Raw genomic sequence first — 16440 nt, forward strand, 5'->3', positions numbered from 1 at the left:
CTGAACGTTCTGGGGACGCCTGCACATGTGGAGACATTTCTGGGTCTTGGGATGATGGCTGTGCAGTTGGTGCACCTGTGTCCTCTGTGACATTCTCTGCACTTGGCCCTGGCTCCTGGCTGTCATCCCTCTCTGGTGCCGTGCCTTCCTTCTCCCTGGTACGCCTGTGAGATGTCTCGCCTGTGGACATATAAGCATACATTAGCTTGGTACAACTGCCTCACAGCCACTAAAATTAAATAATTTTCACTTGCACAAAGTACATGTTGCCTGCGCTTCACTATGTCTGAAATTATTTGCCTAACTTGTTGCTTGCAGTGCTGTATGACAGGGTCCTTCATTTACTGGCTACATGTCCCATGATGCATTGCTCCAGTATAGTGCTACCTCTACTGGACTGTGATTAACTTTGCCACGTAGGGTAAAGGGAAGGCTGAGGGGGTGGTGGTGATTGCTGTGCATGCGTCTTACTTTTTCTGGTAGCAGCTCTGGATGAGCTGTCTGCATCTCCCAGTCCACAGACTTCTCTGGTTCAATGGTGGACCCCACCAGCTCCTCCAGGTCAGTCAGGGGGGGTGCACGGTTCTTCCCTCCTCCAGTTTTGTTTGCCTGTTTGTGCTGCTCAGAAATGTTTTTCTTTGTCCGGCTCCTGAGGTCATACCACCTCTTTTTCAGGTTGTCTATGTCCCTTAGAGTCACTCCTACAGCATTAACCTTTGCTTGAATGTCCAGCCAAATATTCCTTTTGGCAGATTCAGCCACAGTCAGGGACAGCTTGCCAAACAATTTCTGGTGTTCCTTCACCAACTCCTCCACAAGGACCTGCAGCTCCATGTTGCTACATGTTATTTTCCTCTTCCTCTCTGGCTGTTCCTTTTCACTGCTGCTTGCCATTTTCACAGTTTAAAGGTGCAAAACCTTTTCTGTGGCTCAGGGACTCAGCTCACCTCCAACTGCCTCTCCAGAAGCTTCTAATTACTTGCAGCTGCCTGTGTAGCCACTACCTGGTAGGGAGGGGGAGGGTGGTAGCACCTGAGTGGCTGCCTGATTCAGTTTCACTTTTTTTGGTTTCCGATTCGGTAATTACCGAATCGGTATTTACTGAATCAGTATTTCCCATTCATTCCTACGGGCCAAAGGCCGATAGGAATGAATGGGAAATACCGATTCGGTAAATACAGATTCGGTAAATACCGATTCGGTAATTACCGAATGGCAGATTCCGATTTTTTCCAAATCGGTAAAAAATACCGAATTTCTACCTACATTTCATTTACCGATTCTAAAATACCGAATTGGTAAAATTTGGTATTTTAGAATCTGTAAAAATGATTTACCTACATCTGGCCCCTAGTTCCTAGAAGGGGAGGGTGGTAGGCCCTATAGGACCTGTTGCCACTATCATTGTAATGTGATTTCTGCCTTTGTGTTTTATGGTATTGTAACAATTCTGATTGTATTATTTCTAATTAAATGCCTGCTTATGTTAGCCATAATAAAGCATCCTAGAGCAGGTCGTTAAAATAAACATTCTAAACTTTTCTGTGTCTCTAATTACTCATGTTGTTGGCTAGTATGAGAATAAAAACAAAAGAGTGTTCTTGATTCCCACCATTCCTGAGAGTACCCTAAGTCATATGTACTTGGTTGTCTAATCATTGGTAGCTTCACTCTAGGATGGAGAGCTAATGAGACATTGACGCTAGTCGGATAGGGGATCTGGGTTCTGAGGTGAGTTTCTGGTTCACCACAAATGATTGATGTCCTGGTTTCCTGCGCATAGATCTCTGCACAAGCAGAATTCCTGCAACATGTTGCCCATAACGTTTGGTCTTATATTCGAGACACTCGTGTAGTGCTTAAATCAGTCCACAACCCCCTCACTCCTGTTTCCAGTTGACAGTTGTGATGGATTAGCCTACCTATATGGATACATTATAGGTTCATTCAAGCTTGAAAATTTAAAAAAAGCTTAGTTGTTTGAATTAATACCCGTTTGTGCTACATCTAATATAGATTGTTTCCTTTCTACTGTGTCCTCATGGGTGATGTTGAAATCGCCCACATAGTCGGGTGCCCGTTCGCAACCATTTGCAGGCGTTCAGGGTGCCTAATAATGGCATGGCGGTACTTTTTGTGGTGAATGCTGAAGCAGCATACCCTTTTAAGTTTTTCTACTCTTGGGTTACCTTTCCGGCAGTAAATGCAGACAGTGGTACGGTTCATATTTACACTCCCACAGCCATGCCTAATGTCTATACGCCATGAAGGACACAGGAGATTCCAATTTGAGCTTGGCAGCATCAAGTTTGGTTTAATGGCTTCCTTCCCCACACCGAGGGTGCGGTTCGGTTGGGTCCCTTGTCAATTCCTGGGGCCACATGGCCTATTTTGGCCAGATATACTCCGCATCCAGGTTACCTTACAGTCGCTATTGTGAATTTAAGAGTCCTTTATGCCTCTGTTGTAGGGGTGCTTAGGGTTTTAGTGCAATACATCTCCTGCAACATCCAGGTGGGGGCACCTGGTGCTGTGGCTCAACCGGTTGGACCGGCCGGGATTAAAATTAGTCCGGTCATGGTTAATTCGGTTATGGGCAAGAGCCCCCAAGATAAGGACAAGAAGCCTTTTTGGCTTGCCGAAAATTTGAGCTACTGAAATCAGTATCTCCTAATACGACTCCTGTGGAGAAACACAGGATTCTAACCATTAGTTTGATGAAAGACTTAGTACCAGAGGTAACAGATTGTGAGAGCTGGGGTAAAATATATGCAGAAGTCTACGCGAAGAGCTTCAGCACACCGTCTATGACTGTTCAGCCCTCCGTGATCAAGTGTGATCAGGATCAACATGGTTCGGAGGCGGCTGTTGAGTTGGGAATGAGACTTGTCGGAGTGTTTGGCGTAGTTTCCGATCTCATCCTTGCCAATGTCACTGGAGATGCAGTAAACTTTCAGGTGTCCAATGCTTTGTGCAATGTCCCCGATGCCGATAAGCCCTGGCAATTGCCGAAAATTACTGCGGAGGCTTATAAGACCATTGACCTCAATACTTTGGGTGTTAAGCCTTTTGCGAAGACAGCAGCGCAACCGCAAACTCAGACGGCTAAGTCTAATAAAGACGACCGTCCAGTTTTTCCTAAACAGAATTAGAAAGCTAAAAAACAGGGGAAACGGCAACTGATACAAGGATCTTGTCCTGAGTCGCCGATACCAGTGTCTACTTAGAGCACATATAGTTTGCTCAAGCGCGCGAGCATTAGGTCTCCTGAATGTTTTCAGGTTCCTGATCAACGTTCTCTTCGTTCTTTACAGGAAACATCGGTCTCAAAAGCTGGTGGCAGAGAACGCGGCAGAGGTAGGGGGGCCTCAAGGACGTGAACAGCCCCGCCGGCTGATGGTGAAGGCAAGCAGGACGACTCTCGAATTCAACAACCTCAGTTTCAGAAAAAGAAAGTTGCTGCTTTAACAGCGAGGTATGCCACAGATAGTAAGAACACAGCTTCAGAGCCAGACATGGCCACTGACCCTGCTAGACAGCGCAGCGGAGGTTACAATAGTGCGGCAAGCACTGCGTCCGTATCTGAAGGCGACATCATCACCTTTGAGACAGCTGATATTAAAGTGGCTCCCCCTGACAGATTATTTGAAATTGTCCTTTTAATTGAGGGTGACATACAATGTAAAATTAAAGGCATTTTTTGGGGAAAATCTGACTTCAACATATGATATTTTGTTGGCGGAGGCAGACTGGCCCCCACCTTTTGTTTTGGCCGCTCCAAGAGGGGAGGAGGTAATCCTCCCTAGTTTTGCACGCACTGTGCCCAAGGAGCAAGCACAGAATTTTGCAGAAGATTGGTCCCTGGCGCTTTTGCCGGCATCTTACCATACTCAGGTGGGGTGGAATAAACTTTTGCCCCACCACTAGATACCATTGCGATCAATGCCTCGGCCACAACCCTAATATCCCATGCGGCGTGAAGCGAAAGCGCCCGTCGCTGAAATCCTTGAACAGTTAGAGTATCAAGATGTAGTTGAAACATGTGTGTCTCCCATGAATAATCCTTTATTCACTGTGACCAAGTCTGATGGGTCGTACCGTCTAGTTTTGGATTACTGGCATTTGAACTCTCGATGTCTGACATGCGCTGTACAGAATACCCACAGTTCTGCCCTGGTCGATAGTCTCTTGAGAAAAGGTTTAAAACCACACTTGACATTTCCAATGTTTTTTTTAGCCATAACCTGTCCCCGATTCGTAGTCAATGGAGAGCCTTTACATCGGGTTGCAAACAAAGACAGTTCAAAAGATTAGCCATGGGCTACAAAAACAGCCCAGGCGTCTTTGCCGCTCGTGTAGTCTCTCTGTTAGAGAGACTCGACACTGATGCATATTCGTACGTTGATGATATTTATCTCACAGACGACAAATTGTGGCCACATCTGTGTCACGTTTACTGCATCATTGTTATCTTTGCAGACTTCGGTTTTAAATTTAACTTTGCAAAATCGCACATTGCGGAGTACACACTGTTGTTTTTGGGCTATGAACTCAACAATGAAGGTCAAGGTTTAGCTCCTCACTTTCTGGAGAAATACGCACGTTTACACGCTCAGTCAACTCTGAAAAAGCTACAATATTTACTGTTTTTTTTTAAATTTCTGGCATACTTACATTCCCGATTATGCCCAGTGTATCAAGCCATTATATGCTTTGATACAACCTACTTTTACCAAATCTTGCTGCCTACCTGAGCACTCATCTATACTGCTATTTTGCAGGCTGATCTTCTTGAATCTAAGTTCTTGCTGACACTTGACAATCACACAAACCTGGTAATAATAATCATTCCAGGGGTAGTGGGTTTCACGTACTTGACGTTTAATGAAGGAGACACAGTTCCTATTGCTTACAAACCACACTTGTGAACATTGGCTGAAATGCGATTTTCCACTGTCGAAAAGTTTTGACAGCAGTGCAAATGGCAATTCTAAAGGAACGAGCACTGTCACAGGGGAAATGCCTGTTGGTTGTACCAGCGTATCCCGCACTTGAGCCACTGTACCTAATTCTAAAGCTTTGCATCCAAGTTGGATACAGTGAGCCACTTCACTGACGTCCCTGATGTCATGTCTATTTTCGACCCCCTCATTGCAGACATAGGAGTTTTTACAGTATAAATTTGCTCATCCTGCTCCTCTGTTCTTGCGCCCGCTTGAGGATTACCATTGTATCATTTATACTGATGGTTTGGCGAAACCGATGACGGAATCAAAGCATGCTTATTCAGCAACCTACGCAATAGTTGTTGGTACCAGGGTGAATGGAGAATTCAAGTCCGATGTCATGCACATGCAGTTATTAGGGGACTATACCGTCTAGCTGGCAGAGCTATGTGTTCTGGTGCTTCCACTAGAGTATGCTGATCACTGTGTGACTACACTCATTGTAAGTGATTCATACTACTGTGTTCAGTCTTTCAATGACAATTTATTTTTTGGGACTCAAAATGACTATTGTGATTCCAAAAGTAGCGCAATCAAGCACAAAATGCTTTGGGTGAGAGTTGCAGAACTGAAAAAACGTCTGCCTCTCGTAAATGTAATTTATACTCTTGGTCACCAGCGCGTTGGAGTACATGTGTTGGTAATAGTCTTGCTGATGAAGCAGCAAAGACAGCAGTGGCGATATATTTAGTAGAAGCAGTTACAAGATCCAAAAGTAAGACTGATGATGACATCTTAGCAGCTATTGCCGCAACAGAGAAGGGAGGTAATCACCCTTGAGATTTCCCTTCTAAATACTCTTATCATTTAAGTCCTGATAAAGTTCCCTATGTGAGAATTAACAATGTTGGTGGCAGGTTGAGTCCCAACGTAGACTGCAGACTATTCTTGATAATAGCCGCTCACAAGGGCATGGCCTCGGCTTATGCCGGCATTTCAGCGACTGTCTCTATCTTACAGCAACAATACTGGTGGCGTGGATTGTATAAAGAGACTCACGATTATGTCATTACTTGTGACATTTGCCAGCAGATTAAACCTTCAACTGTTGCGCGTCCACCACAAACATAGTTGTACATATCTAATAAACCACTTGGGTGTGTTTATTTAGATCTCTGTGGTCCTTTCTCCTCCGAAACTGCATATAAGTTTATCTTAGTTGCAGTGGATTTTGTGCACATGCTAGCTACGGGTCTGGCCACAATGTAGCGCTGATGCTTGAACTGTCATCAGGGATTTGCGTGTCTTTGTGGACATTTTTGCATGTGGCACCCTTCATTCCGACCAAGGCCCGGCGTTCGTCTCTAAGGCGCACAAAGAAGCCATTAGATCTTTGGGGGTGCAGGTCAAATTTTCATCTCCATACTGGCCTGAAGGAAATAGTGTTGTGGAGCAGATGAACCGTGTCTTAATGCCATCCTTGACAGCTAGGGTTTTAGGCACTGGCAGGAACTGGTTGTACCATTTGTAAAGCATTCAACATGCACTTAATAATCTCCCTAGAAAGTCTCTGGGTGTGCGGACCCCGTACGAAAAACATTTTGCCACAAAAATGTTTGTCCATGACCTTGAGGGTCGCACCCTTTGACGTAGATGAACATTCTGCTGTTTTACAGAACCTACAAAAGACTCGAGACAGTCTTGCAAAGGAAATCTTTCCCTCCACAACTGATGCTGCACTTGAGATTCCGGTAGTAGGCTGGCTACCCCGAGTCGGTGACTTAGTCAGAGAGAAGGTGGAGAACAAGAAGGAGTTTGGTCCATAATATTGTGCACCATTTCCAGTGTTTGGGGTGCAGGGTACACAAGCAGACATTTTACCTCCACTTCCTGGTCACAAGGAAAACAGGTACATCTCCATTGACCATGTCAAATTACAGCGAGTGGCCAAAACGTCTTAGTGTGACTCCAGCGGTCTCTTGTCCGGCAAAGCTGAGAAATTCTGTTTTGGCCTCAGCTGGCACCAACAGGCATGACTTTGCCATTAAGATGTCTATGGTTACTAATCAATTATTGAATCCACCAGCTGGTGATCCCAACGAAGGTACTGAGTATACCTATCCCACAGATGTGTCAATGCCTGGTGTGCAGGGAACTGCACTTAATCAGTCACCTTTTTTATTTGACTTCGACTCTGCAAATTCAAAAGCCCCATCCCAATTTTCTAAATTTGCGACATGGTTTAAAAAACATTTTTGATTCCCCCTTGTACTTACATTTTGCTGGAGCTTTTCTCAATTCTTTTATTTATGTCAATTACATTTTTAATTATATTTTTTTGTCTTGTAAATGGACATTATCTTGCAAAAAGATCTTCAATTGGATGAATTGATGGAACTTTGGCACCCCACTCCTCATCACACATCCTGAAGAGGCACCATAATTGTATTAATATCACTGCCTGGCCTGTCTTAGATGTGATTGTGTGGGATGCTGCTAAATTTCAGGTACATGGCCCCACAGAGGGGATACATGTCCCCAATGTACTTTGTGTTTCAATGGGGGATGTAGTTAAACAAAGAATTTGCTCTAATGATTGGGATGCCCAGGTCATCCAGGCCCCTTTTTCTGATTTGAAATATTATGTTGCATTTGATGCTGAAGACTTGTATTTAGATTCTGCTAATTACGCAGACCTATTTTGCTATCAGCACTATGACAATCATTACCTGCATAAAGCAAGTACTTTTAGAAATGCGGTTAATTTTACACAATGGCAACATTGTCCAAATCCCATTAAAGGTTGTTCTCACACTCTATTGAGCAAATTTACATATTTTACTGATTTTAGTCCAACTAATCCAGAAGCCTTTTTTTTTTAAATGTCTGCTAAGTCCTCTTCCAAAGTTAGACGTACCCACACTAAATTACTGTACTCGAAGTCCTTTATGGATCAATTGGCTGTAGGGGGCTATGAGCTGTGGAAAGATACTATTGATCCAAAATCTGTTTGGGGTTCCAAGAAATAATTTCCCCCCATCTTCCTTATGTTTTTTTTTTTTACTGCTTCGAACCTTTACCCTTCCAAATTTCCGGTTTGGCAGATTATGAACTTGGTTCTGTCTCATTCGAGCTTGAACTCTGCGTTCCTAAACTGTTTCCCTTCTTGTACGTGGTCCGATCAGGGGAGGGTGTAGTGAAGGCAGAGACCTGTTTGCACACATTGCTATATTGGCATAAGCTTATTAGAAGGTAAACGCCATTTTGCCACTTTTCAGCTTTGCACCCAACACTTCGTGTAATTGTTGCTGAAAGTTAAACTGCTTGTATTTCTTCACATGATAATGGTCTGTTATTCACATCCCTAGACTTACACCGCAACCTTAGTCTGTACACTGCGTGCAGAAAGCTTCAAGGGTAAATAACAATGTATGTTGTCATTCAGGTTGATCGGCCCACGCTCTAGACATATCACACACACAGCTGCATCCAACTGAAATTCAAGTGCTTTAATGTTGCACTGCATGCATGATTCAGGCACTTGGAAGAATATCCTTTCCAGAGACAGGGAGCTTTGCTTATCCTGAGATGTGATACACCTCTGCTGATCTTGAAGGTACGGAGTTCCCCATTCAAGCCTAAGAGACCTTCCATTATTATTATAAAACCTAGTTCCTAGCAGGGGAGGGTGGTATACAAGGTGCTATAGAACCTGTTTCCACTATCACTGTAATATGATTTCTCCCTTTGTGGTTTATGGTAGTGTAACAATGCTGATTGTATTATTTCTAATCATATACCTGCTTATGTTAGCCAAAATACTGCATCTTAGAGCACATCGTTAAAATAAACATTTTAAACTTTTCGGTGTCTCTAATTACTAACGTTGTCGACTGGTATGAGAATAAAAATGAAAGAGTGTTCTTTATTCTCACCATTCCTGAGAGTACCCTAAGTCACATCTTCTGGGTTGTCTAATCATTGGTAGCTTCGCTCCAGGACCGAGAGCTAATAAGACACTGATGCTAGTCGGATAGGGGTTCTGGGTTCTGAGGTGAGTTTCTGGTCAACCACAGTTCATTGAGGTCCTAGCTTCCTGCGCATAGTTCTGTGCATAAGCAGAATCCCTGCAACAATAGAAAATATTTTTATTCCGCATCCATTGCTGACCAAATTCAAAACAGTGCAAATGCAGTTTTAAAAAAATAACTGCCAAAAGACTAAGACAAGGTCTATATGTTTCAGCCTCCTAGATTATATGTAATCTTGGCCTTTCTCAGGACCTAGGTGGAATATGCTACTGTGTATAAGTGAACAAACATATACAAAATGCCAACTAGGCAGATTGGACCAATTACAACCTACCAACCGATGTGAGTTCTCTTGTGAAGTATGGTGTAATGTTGACACCTATAATTATTTATTTATTTATTTATTATTTATTTTTAGCATTTGTTAAGCGCGAACAATTGCCCGCAGGCGTCTCGGCGCTGTACTAATGTATGCTCTCCTATAAGGTGTCATGGATAAGTGGGAATCTTTAAAGATTGAATAACCAGGTTTTCAGTTTTTTCCTAAATGATATCAAATTTGGGCTAGATCGTATGGATTGCGGGACAGTGTTCCATAGTTTAGGGCCTACCACTAAGAAACGTCTGTCTCCCCAATTGACCAGCCTGGTCCGTGGCAGAACCAGGTCATTTTGTTTTGCTGAACGCAGTGTCCGGGAGGGGGTATATGGGACAAGATGGTCTTTCAAAAATTGCGGCGCTTGGTGGTGAAGTGACTTATAGACAATGCACAGTGTCTTAAATTTAATTCTGTTCCTCACTGGGAGCCAGTGAAGACTTCTCAGGGTCTCAGCTACGGGCTTTAATTTAGGGGTGTTTGAGAGTAGTCTGGCTGCCGCATTTTGGATTCCCTGGAGTTTCTTGATGACCCTTGCTTGGGCACTGGCAAACAAGCCATTACAATAATCCAGTGCTGACAAAACAAGGGCGCTGACAAGTGTCTTGCCAACATTTTTAGGTAGAAAAGGGAGAATCTTCCTGACTAGGCGTAGTTTGTAGAATGCCGTTGCGGCCGTCTGATTGGCATGTGCCATAAAGTTTAGGTTGTCATCGAAGATGACGCCCAAATTCCGTACTTTTGTGGCAGGTTCAGGCACGGCTCCAAAAGATGACGGCCACCATACTGGGGACCAGCTGGGACTGAGACGGCCAAAAGTGACCACCTCAGTTTTATCGGAGTTAAGTTTCAAGCAGTTTGCGGCCATCCACTGTCCTATGGCCAGCATACCTGCTTTGAAACTCTCCGCTACTGTTTCTCCATCATTTCTGATACCCAGAATTAGCTGAGTATCATCTGCGTAGGAGGTAAGGTTCATCCCGTGCGCTTTGATGGTCTTTGCGAGGTCCGACACATAGATATTAAAAAGTGTCGGACTAAGGGATGAACCTTGAGGTACCCCACATGGCAGAGATAATTCAGCCGATTCAAATTGACCCAAGGTCACAGCCTGGGATCTCTCCATCAGAAAGGATGCCAGTAGATTTTTTGCCTGGCCTCGCACGCCCATTTTTTCGACATGGTTGACAAGAATCTTATGGTCAACCGTGTTGAAGGTGGCTGATAGGTCTAAAAGCACCAGAAGTGCTGTACCACCTTGGTCTCTGATTAGTCTGATATCGTCTGCAGCTTTTATAAGTGCAGTTTCAGTCCCATGGAACTTACGGAATCCAAATTGTGTTTCATCAAGCAGATTGTATTGCTCGATGAATTCCGTAAGTTGGGTGTTCATGGCCTTCTCCACTATTTTCGCGAGAAGCGGTAGGTTGGCTATAGGCCTGTAATTTTTCAGGTCGGTTTTATCGAGGCCGGGCTTTTTCAAGAGAGGTTTTAATAAGGTCTTTTTTAGTTGGGTGGGGAAAATGCCTGTACGGAACATTATATTGCATATTTGGGTTATAACTGGCGTCACCGTGTCCATAAATGGGCGAAGAGTGTTCAGAGGACAGGGGTCTAAAGCCGATCCTGATTTAATGGTTTTGACAATGTCCTGGATTTGATCTTCAGTGACTTCAGCAAAGCAGGATAAGTTATTGCTTGGGGCTTGCACAAGGAACGATCTCCACTCCCCTCTCCTGGTTACAACTCTGGAAATGAGGCCCGCTCTGTCCCTCAGTACCCCGATCCGCGTCTACGTGGTGATTTCAGAGTGAACTCCTTCCCTTTTCTTACATGTTAGTCACCAGTAGGGTAGGCCTAAGGTACACCTGTGGGCCGGGTGCAGTGTATGTGATTTATAGGACAAGCCCTGGTGTGTGTGGCTTGTCTTGATAGTGAATTACTGCCTATTTCGTTTTTCACTATTGCAAGGCTACCTGTTCCCATAGGACAGAATGGGGAGTTTATTTATAACATTTTATAAACAAACTGGCCCGTGGAACAAGGTAGGAAAATAAAGTTTAGTATGCATGAACTCAGAATTTTAAGATGAATCTTTTGGTGAGGGTGATTTTCACTTTCTGTGTTTGAAAATACCACTTTTAGAAAGTAGGTATTTTCTTGCCTAACCATCCAGTGTGCCTTCGCTAGGTTTGTGTATTGCATGCCTGGCTTTTGGATGACAGGGGCTGGAGAGGGACAGTGGCTCCAGATGTCTGATGAGTCAGGGATGGGTTGAATAGACCTGGGCTTGATTTAGAGTAGGGCGAGGAGATTTCCTTTCACCTGCATGAGCCTGGTCTGCCTTCAGCAATACTTTCTCCACTTCCTGCCAGGAAGCTGCGCCAGTGAAGACAAAACTGTTTTCTTGCTAGATACAGACACTCTCTGCCTTCAGAGAACAAAGGATTGTGATGTACAAAAAGAGGGGCCAGACCCTAGACTTTTAGATCACTTCTGGGAAATCAAGAGGAACCTTTGCCAAGGAGAAGAGCCGGGTAAGCTGAGGAGGAATACTCCCTCTTTACTGTTTGGTGTCTGGGGTTGGCCTGCACTGGCTACTTTCTGCCAAGGGAAGGAGAAAAGGAATTTGCTGATTGCTATGTCATCTGCTTGAGGAAAAGATCTCCAAGCGGCTTGAAATTGAGCTAACCTCCTGTCTGAAGTCTCAGGGATACAAAGCCTTCATTTCTTCTGTCTCTCTGCATCTAGAATTGCTTTTTCAGCTGCAACAGAAGGAAAATGCAACACCCACACTGGGGAGCGATACTGTAACCTGCATCAAAACCATGGGCACAGCTCATGAAGAGCACAACGCACCGCCCCGACTTGCACTGTAGGCCCGACGCCTGCTGATGCCATGCCACATTGACTCCGAAGCCTTCGCCTAGGCCGCTGCCTGCACGGGAGCCAAAGACACCGCTCGTGACATCCACGACCCAATGCCCCGACTTGCACCACAGCCCCGACTTCACCGACGTCAGTGCTTCATCAACACAGAGCCAATACTCGACGCGGGTGACTCCTGAATCCATTGACACCACACCCTCATAAGCAACTGATGCCTTGCCGCCATCGTGATCTCACCTCCCCTGCACCGCAGTATGGAACCGAGGAACCAACGCCGCTAGGCACCAACGAAGCACCAACGAAGCATCACATCTCCGACACCTTGCAACGTCTTTGCTTTCATCATTTCCAAGGTACTGTTCTTTGTGGATCTGCTTGACTCCGCGCCCTACGCTGGGCACCTCACAGTTTGCACCGTACTTTGGGGTTTTATCTGTCACGATGTTGTAATAACTCCAGGAGGAGTTATTTGTTGCTACAAAGTTTAATTGGGTAAATAACCTATTTTTGAGGATATCTTGATAACTGTATTGTGGATTTTTGTCTTTTGGTCTTTTTTTGTTTTAGATAAAGATTACTTATTTTTCTAAACTGGTGTTGCCACCATTTGTAGTGTTTTCACTGTATTACTGTATGTGTTTACAAATGCTTTACACACTACCTCTGAGATAATCCTCTCTGCTCATGCCAAGCTACTAAGGAGGTGACTAAAAACAAGGGCCCCTATTTGGACAAAGGTACCTACCTCTGCCAACTAGAGACCCCCATTTCAAACACCCTGCTTTTACTAATTTTCAATGATACATGCTGGTCGCTGTTGATGTTAATTTTCTTAACCTTTTTTGTATGCATTTTAAACTGTTTTTATTGCAGGTATCCCTGCTGAATCAAGATGCTTTTGATGATTTGAAGAGTCATTGCTCCTTATCTTTTTTCTACATTCTATGGGAACCAAGGTCTCCCTGCACCAGGTGTAACCCGAACGTGACACAGGCTAATACTCTCCTTAAATAAAAAACACTATGGGTGCTCCCTTTTTTAAGTTTTCCTCCCTGTGATTGAAATTGGTGATGGTTGAGTCTATACGAGAGATACCCTGAATTATATGTGCCAAAATTCAAAATCCCCCCTTGGGTTTTAGGCACTGGCAGGAACTGGTTGTACCATTTGTAAAGCATTCAACATGCACTTAATAATCTCCCTAGAAAGTCTCTGGGTGTGCGGACCCCATACGAAAAACATTTTGCCACAAAAATGTTTGTCCAGGACCTTGAGGGTCGCACCCTTTGACGTAGATGAACATTCTGCTGTTTTACAGAACCTACAAAAGACTCGAGACAGTCTTGCAAAGGAAATCTTTCCCTCCACAACTGATGCTGCACTTGAGATTCCGGAGGTAGGCTGGCTACCCCGAGTCGGTGACTTAGTCAGAGAGAAGGTGGAGAACAAGAAGGAGTTTGGTCCATAATATTGTGCACCATTTCCAGTGTTTGGGGTGCAGGGTACACAAGCAGTCATTTTACCTCCACTTCCTGGTCACAAGGAAAACAGGTACATCTCCATTGACCATGTCAAATTACAGCGAGTGGCCAAAACGTCTTAGTGTGACTCCAGCGGCCTCTTGTCCGGCAAAGCTGAGAAATTCTGTTTTGGCCTCAGCTGGCACCAACAGGCATGACTTTGCCATTAAGATGTCTATGGTTACTAATCAATTATTGAATCCACCAGCTGGTGATCCCAACGAAGGTACTGAGTATACCTATCCCACAGATGTGTCAATGCCTGGTGTGCAGGGAACTGCACTTAATCAGTCACCTTTTTTATTTGACTTCGACTCTGCAAATTCAAAAGCCCCATCCCAATTTTCTAAATTTGCGACATGGTTTAAAAAACATTTTTGATTCCCCCTTGTACTTACATTTTGCTGGAGCTTTTCTCAATTCTTTTATTTATGTCAATTACATTTTTAATTATATTTTTTTGTCTTGTAAATGGACATTATCTTGCAAAAAGATCTTCAATTGGATGAATTGATGGAACTTTGGCACCCCACTCCTCATCACACATCCTGAAGAGGCACCATAATTGTATTAATATCACTGCCTGGCCTGTCTTAGATGTGATTGTGTGGGATGCTGCTAAATTTCAGATACATGGCCCCACAGAGGGTATACATATCCCCAATGTACTTTGTGTTTCAATGGGGGATGTAGTTAAGCAAAGAATTTGCTCTAATGATTGGGATGCCCAGGTCATCCAGGCCCCTTTTTCTGATTTGAAATATTATGTTGCATTTGATGCTGAAGACTTGTATTTAGATTCTGCTAATTACCCAGACCTATTTTGCTATCAGCACTATGACAATCATTACCTGCATAAAGCAAGTACTTTTAGAAATGCGGTTAATTTTACACAATGGCAACATTGTCCAAATCCCATTAAAGGTTGTTCTCACACTCTATTGAGCAAATTTACATATTTTACTGATTTTAATCCAACTAATCCAGAAGCCTTTTTTTTTAAATGTCTGCTAAGTCCTCTTCCAAAGTTAGACGTACCCACACTAAATTACTGTACTCGAAGTCCTTTATGGATCAATTGGCTGTAGGGGGCTATGAGCTGTGGAAAGATACTATTGATCCAAAATCTGTTTGGGGTTCCAAGAGCTGGCAGGTGCAAGGAACAGAAGCTTTGCATCATGCATGTCTCATCCGGAAACACATGTATTTTTTAACTCCACCATTTCTCAAACACCTTGCTTTGGATTGGCTATTTCTAAAAAAAAAATGTTCCTACCATTCCTGATTTGACTGCCTATCCCAGATGGGAAAATTACACAGATTTGTCTATTGATGAATTGCAGTCTGTAATTACTAATACCCCCTTCAATATTTCCAGCTTGAATCCTGAAGATTGGTTATTGTGGCAAGAAATTTCAGATTCAGGCCAACATTGTTTTCTGGGTCTAGCTCCGGGCTACACGCAGGTTAGGGGGATCCCCCATTTTGAAAGCTCCCATTCTGTTAGTACCTACTCTGTAGGCAAACTGTGTCAAAATTGGCTCAAACATTTCACCTTGGCGTCAGTTAAACAACATTTATCACAATTGACTGATGATGTTGATTTGAAAGACTCTGTTAAAGGCCCTAAAGGAGGCAGGTCAAAAAGATGGATATATGCTATTTACTACGAAGTCTGGAAGTTGTCCCAGGCTGAAGACGCTTCTAGATTAAGGGCTATAGAACAAGTTAATTTAGAAAAAGTGCTTGCTGTGGTTGATAATAGCATTAAAGCTCTTTCTTCCCGAATTTACACATTAGATAACATTGTGTCATCTGTTGTTGATGTTGTGCAAGATGAAGTGTCTGTTTTGTACCATGGTCAAAATTAATTGCGTTCTGTAATGCAGTTTGCCTGGACTTTACAAACTTTCAAATCTGGTTTAGTTCCTTGGGATTACATGAATACTTCCTCTCTATTTTTACTGTTTAATTTGACTGAAAAACAACAAGTTATGTCCATGAAAAATGCAAAATATTTATTACTGGATATTGAAAAATTGGAACCTTTACCATTTTCTGTTGCTGAATCTAATATTCTGCTGTTTGGCTAATCCATGGATTGAATACACTCCTGTTTCCCTTATTTAAATTCACTTCATGCATGAAACATTATGCCCTAGGCAGCTATGAGCCATTAGGTAGCGCATATCTCCATGAAGCTTGGTCACTTCCATTTACATATAGGTGCCTGAGAGAGGGTAAAGAAGTTTATTTAAATGACGAAAGATGCACTTCTACACCTGATCACTCATTGGTTTGCAAGAACATACAATTGCACAGCTCTTGTAACATGAAGGCCCCAAATTAAAAGGGAATCGGGTACTAGCTATTATGCCAACTTTCACACTGCTTGCTAACGGATGTTATTTACTTTTAAATAATGAAAATTGCTGTGGTATGCTGGCTGGGATACCGTACATTATAACTGTCCCCCAACGTGTAGTTTGCTGTAAAAATGTGCCTCTCCTGCCCCCGCAGGGGAGACTAGACATATCCATCTGGCCTTTGCTTCCGACCTTGAAAGCAGAGTTCAACAAGATGAGCAGAATAAGGGCTTTATTGTCCCAATGAGAAGTCGCCCTTATTTCTTACAGTGAAACACGTGGCTAACACCATCACTGAGGTGCATGCTCTTT

Source organism: Lissotriton vulgaris, chromosome 8 (assembly GCF_964263255.1).
Source record: "Lissotriton vulgaris chromosome 8, aLisVul1.2, whole genome shotgun sequence".
NCBI lineage: Eukaryota > Metazoa > Chordata > Amphibia > Caudata > Salamandridae > Lissotriton > Lissotriton vulgaris.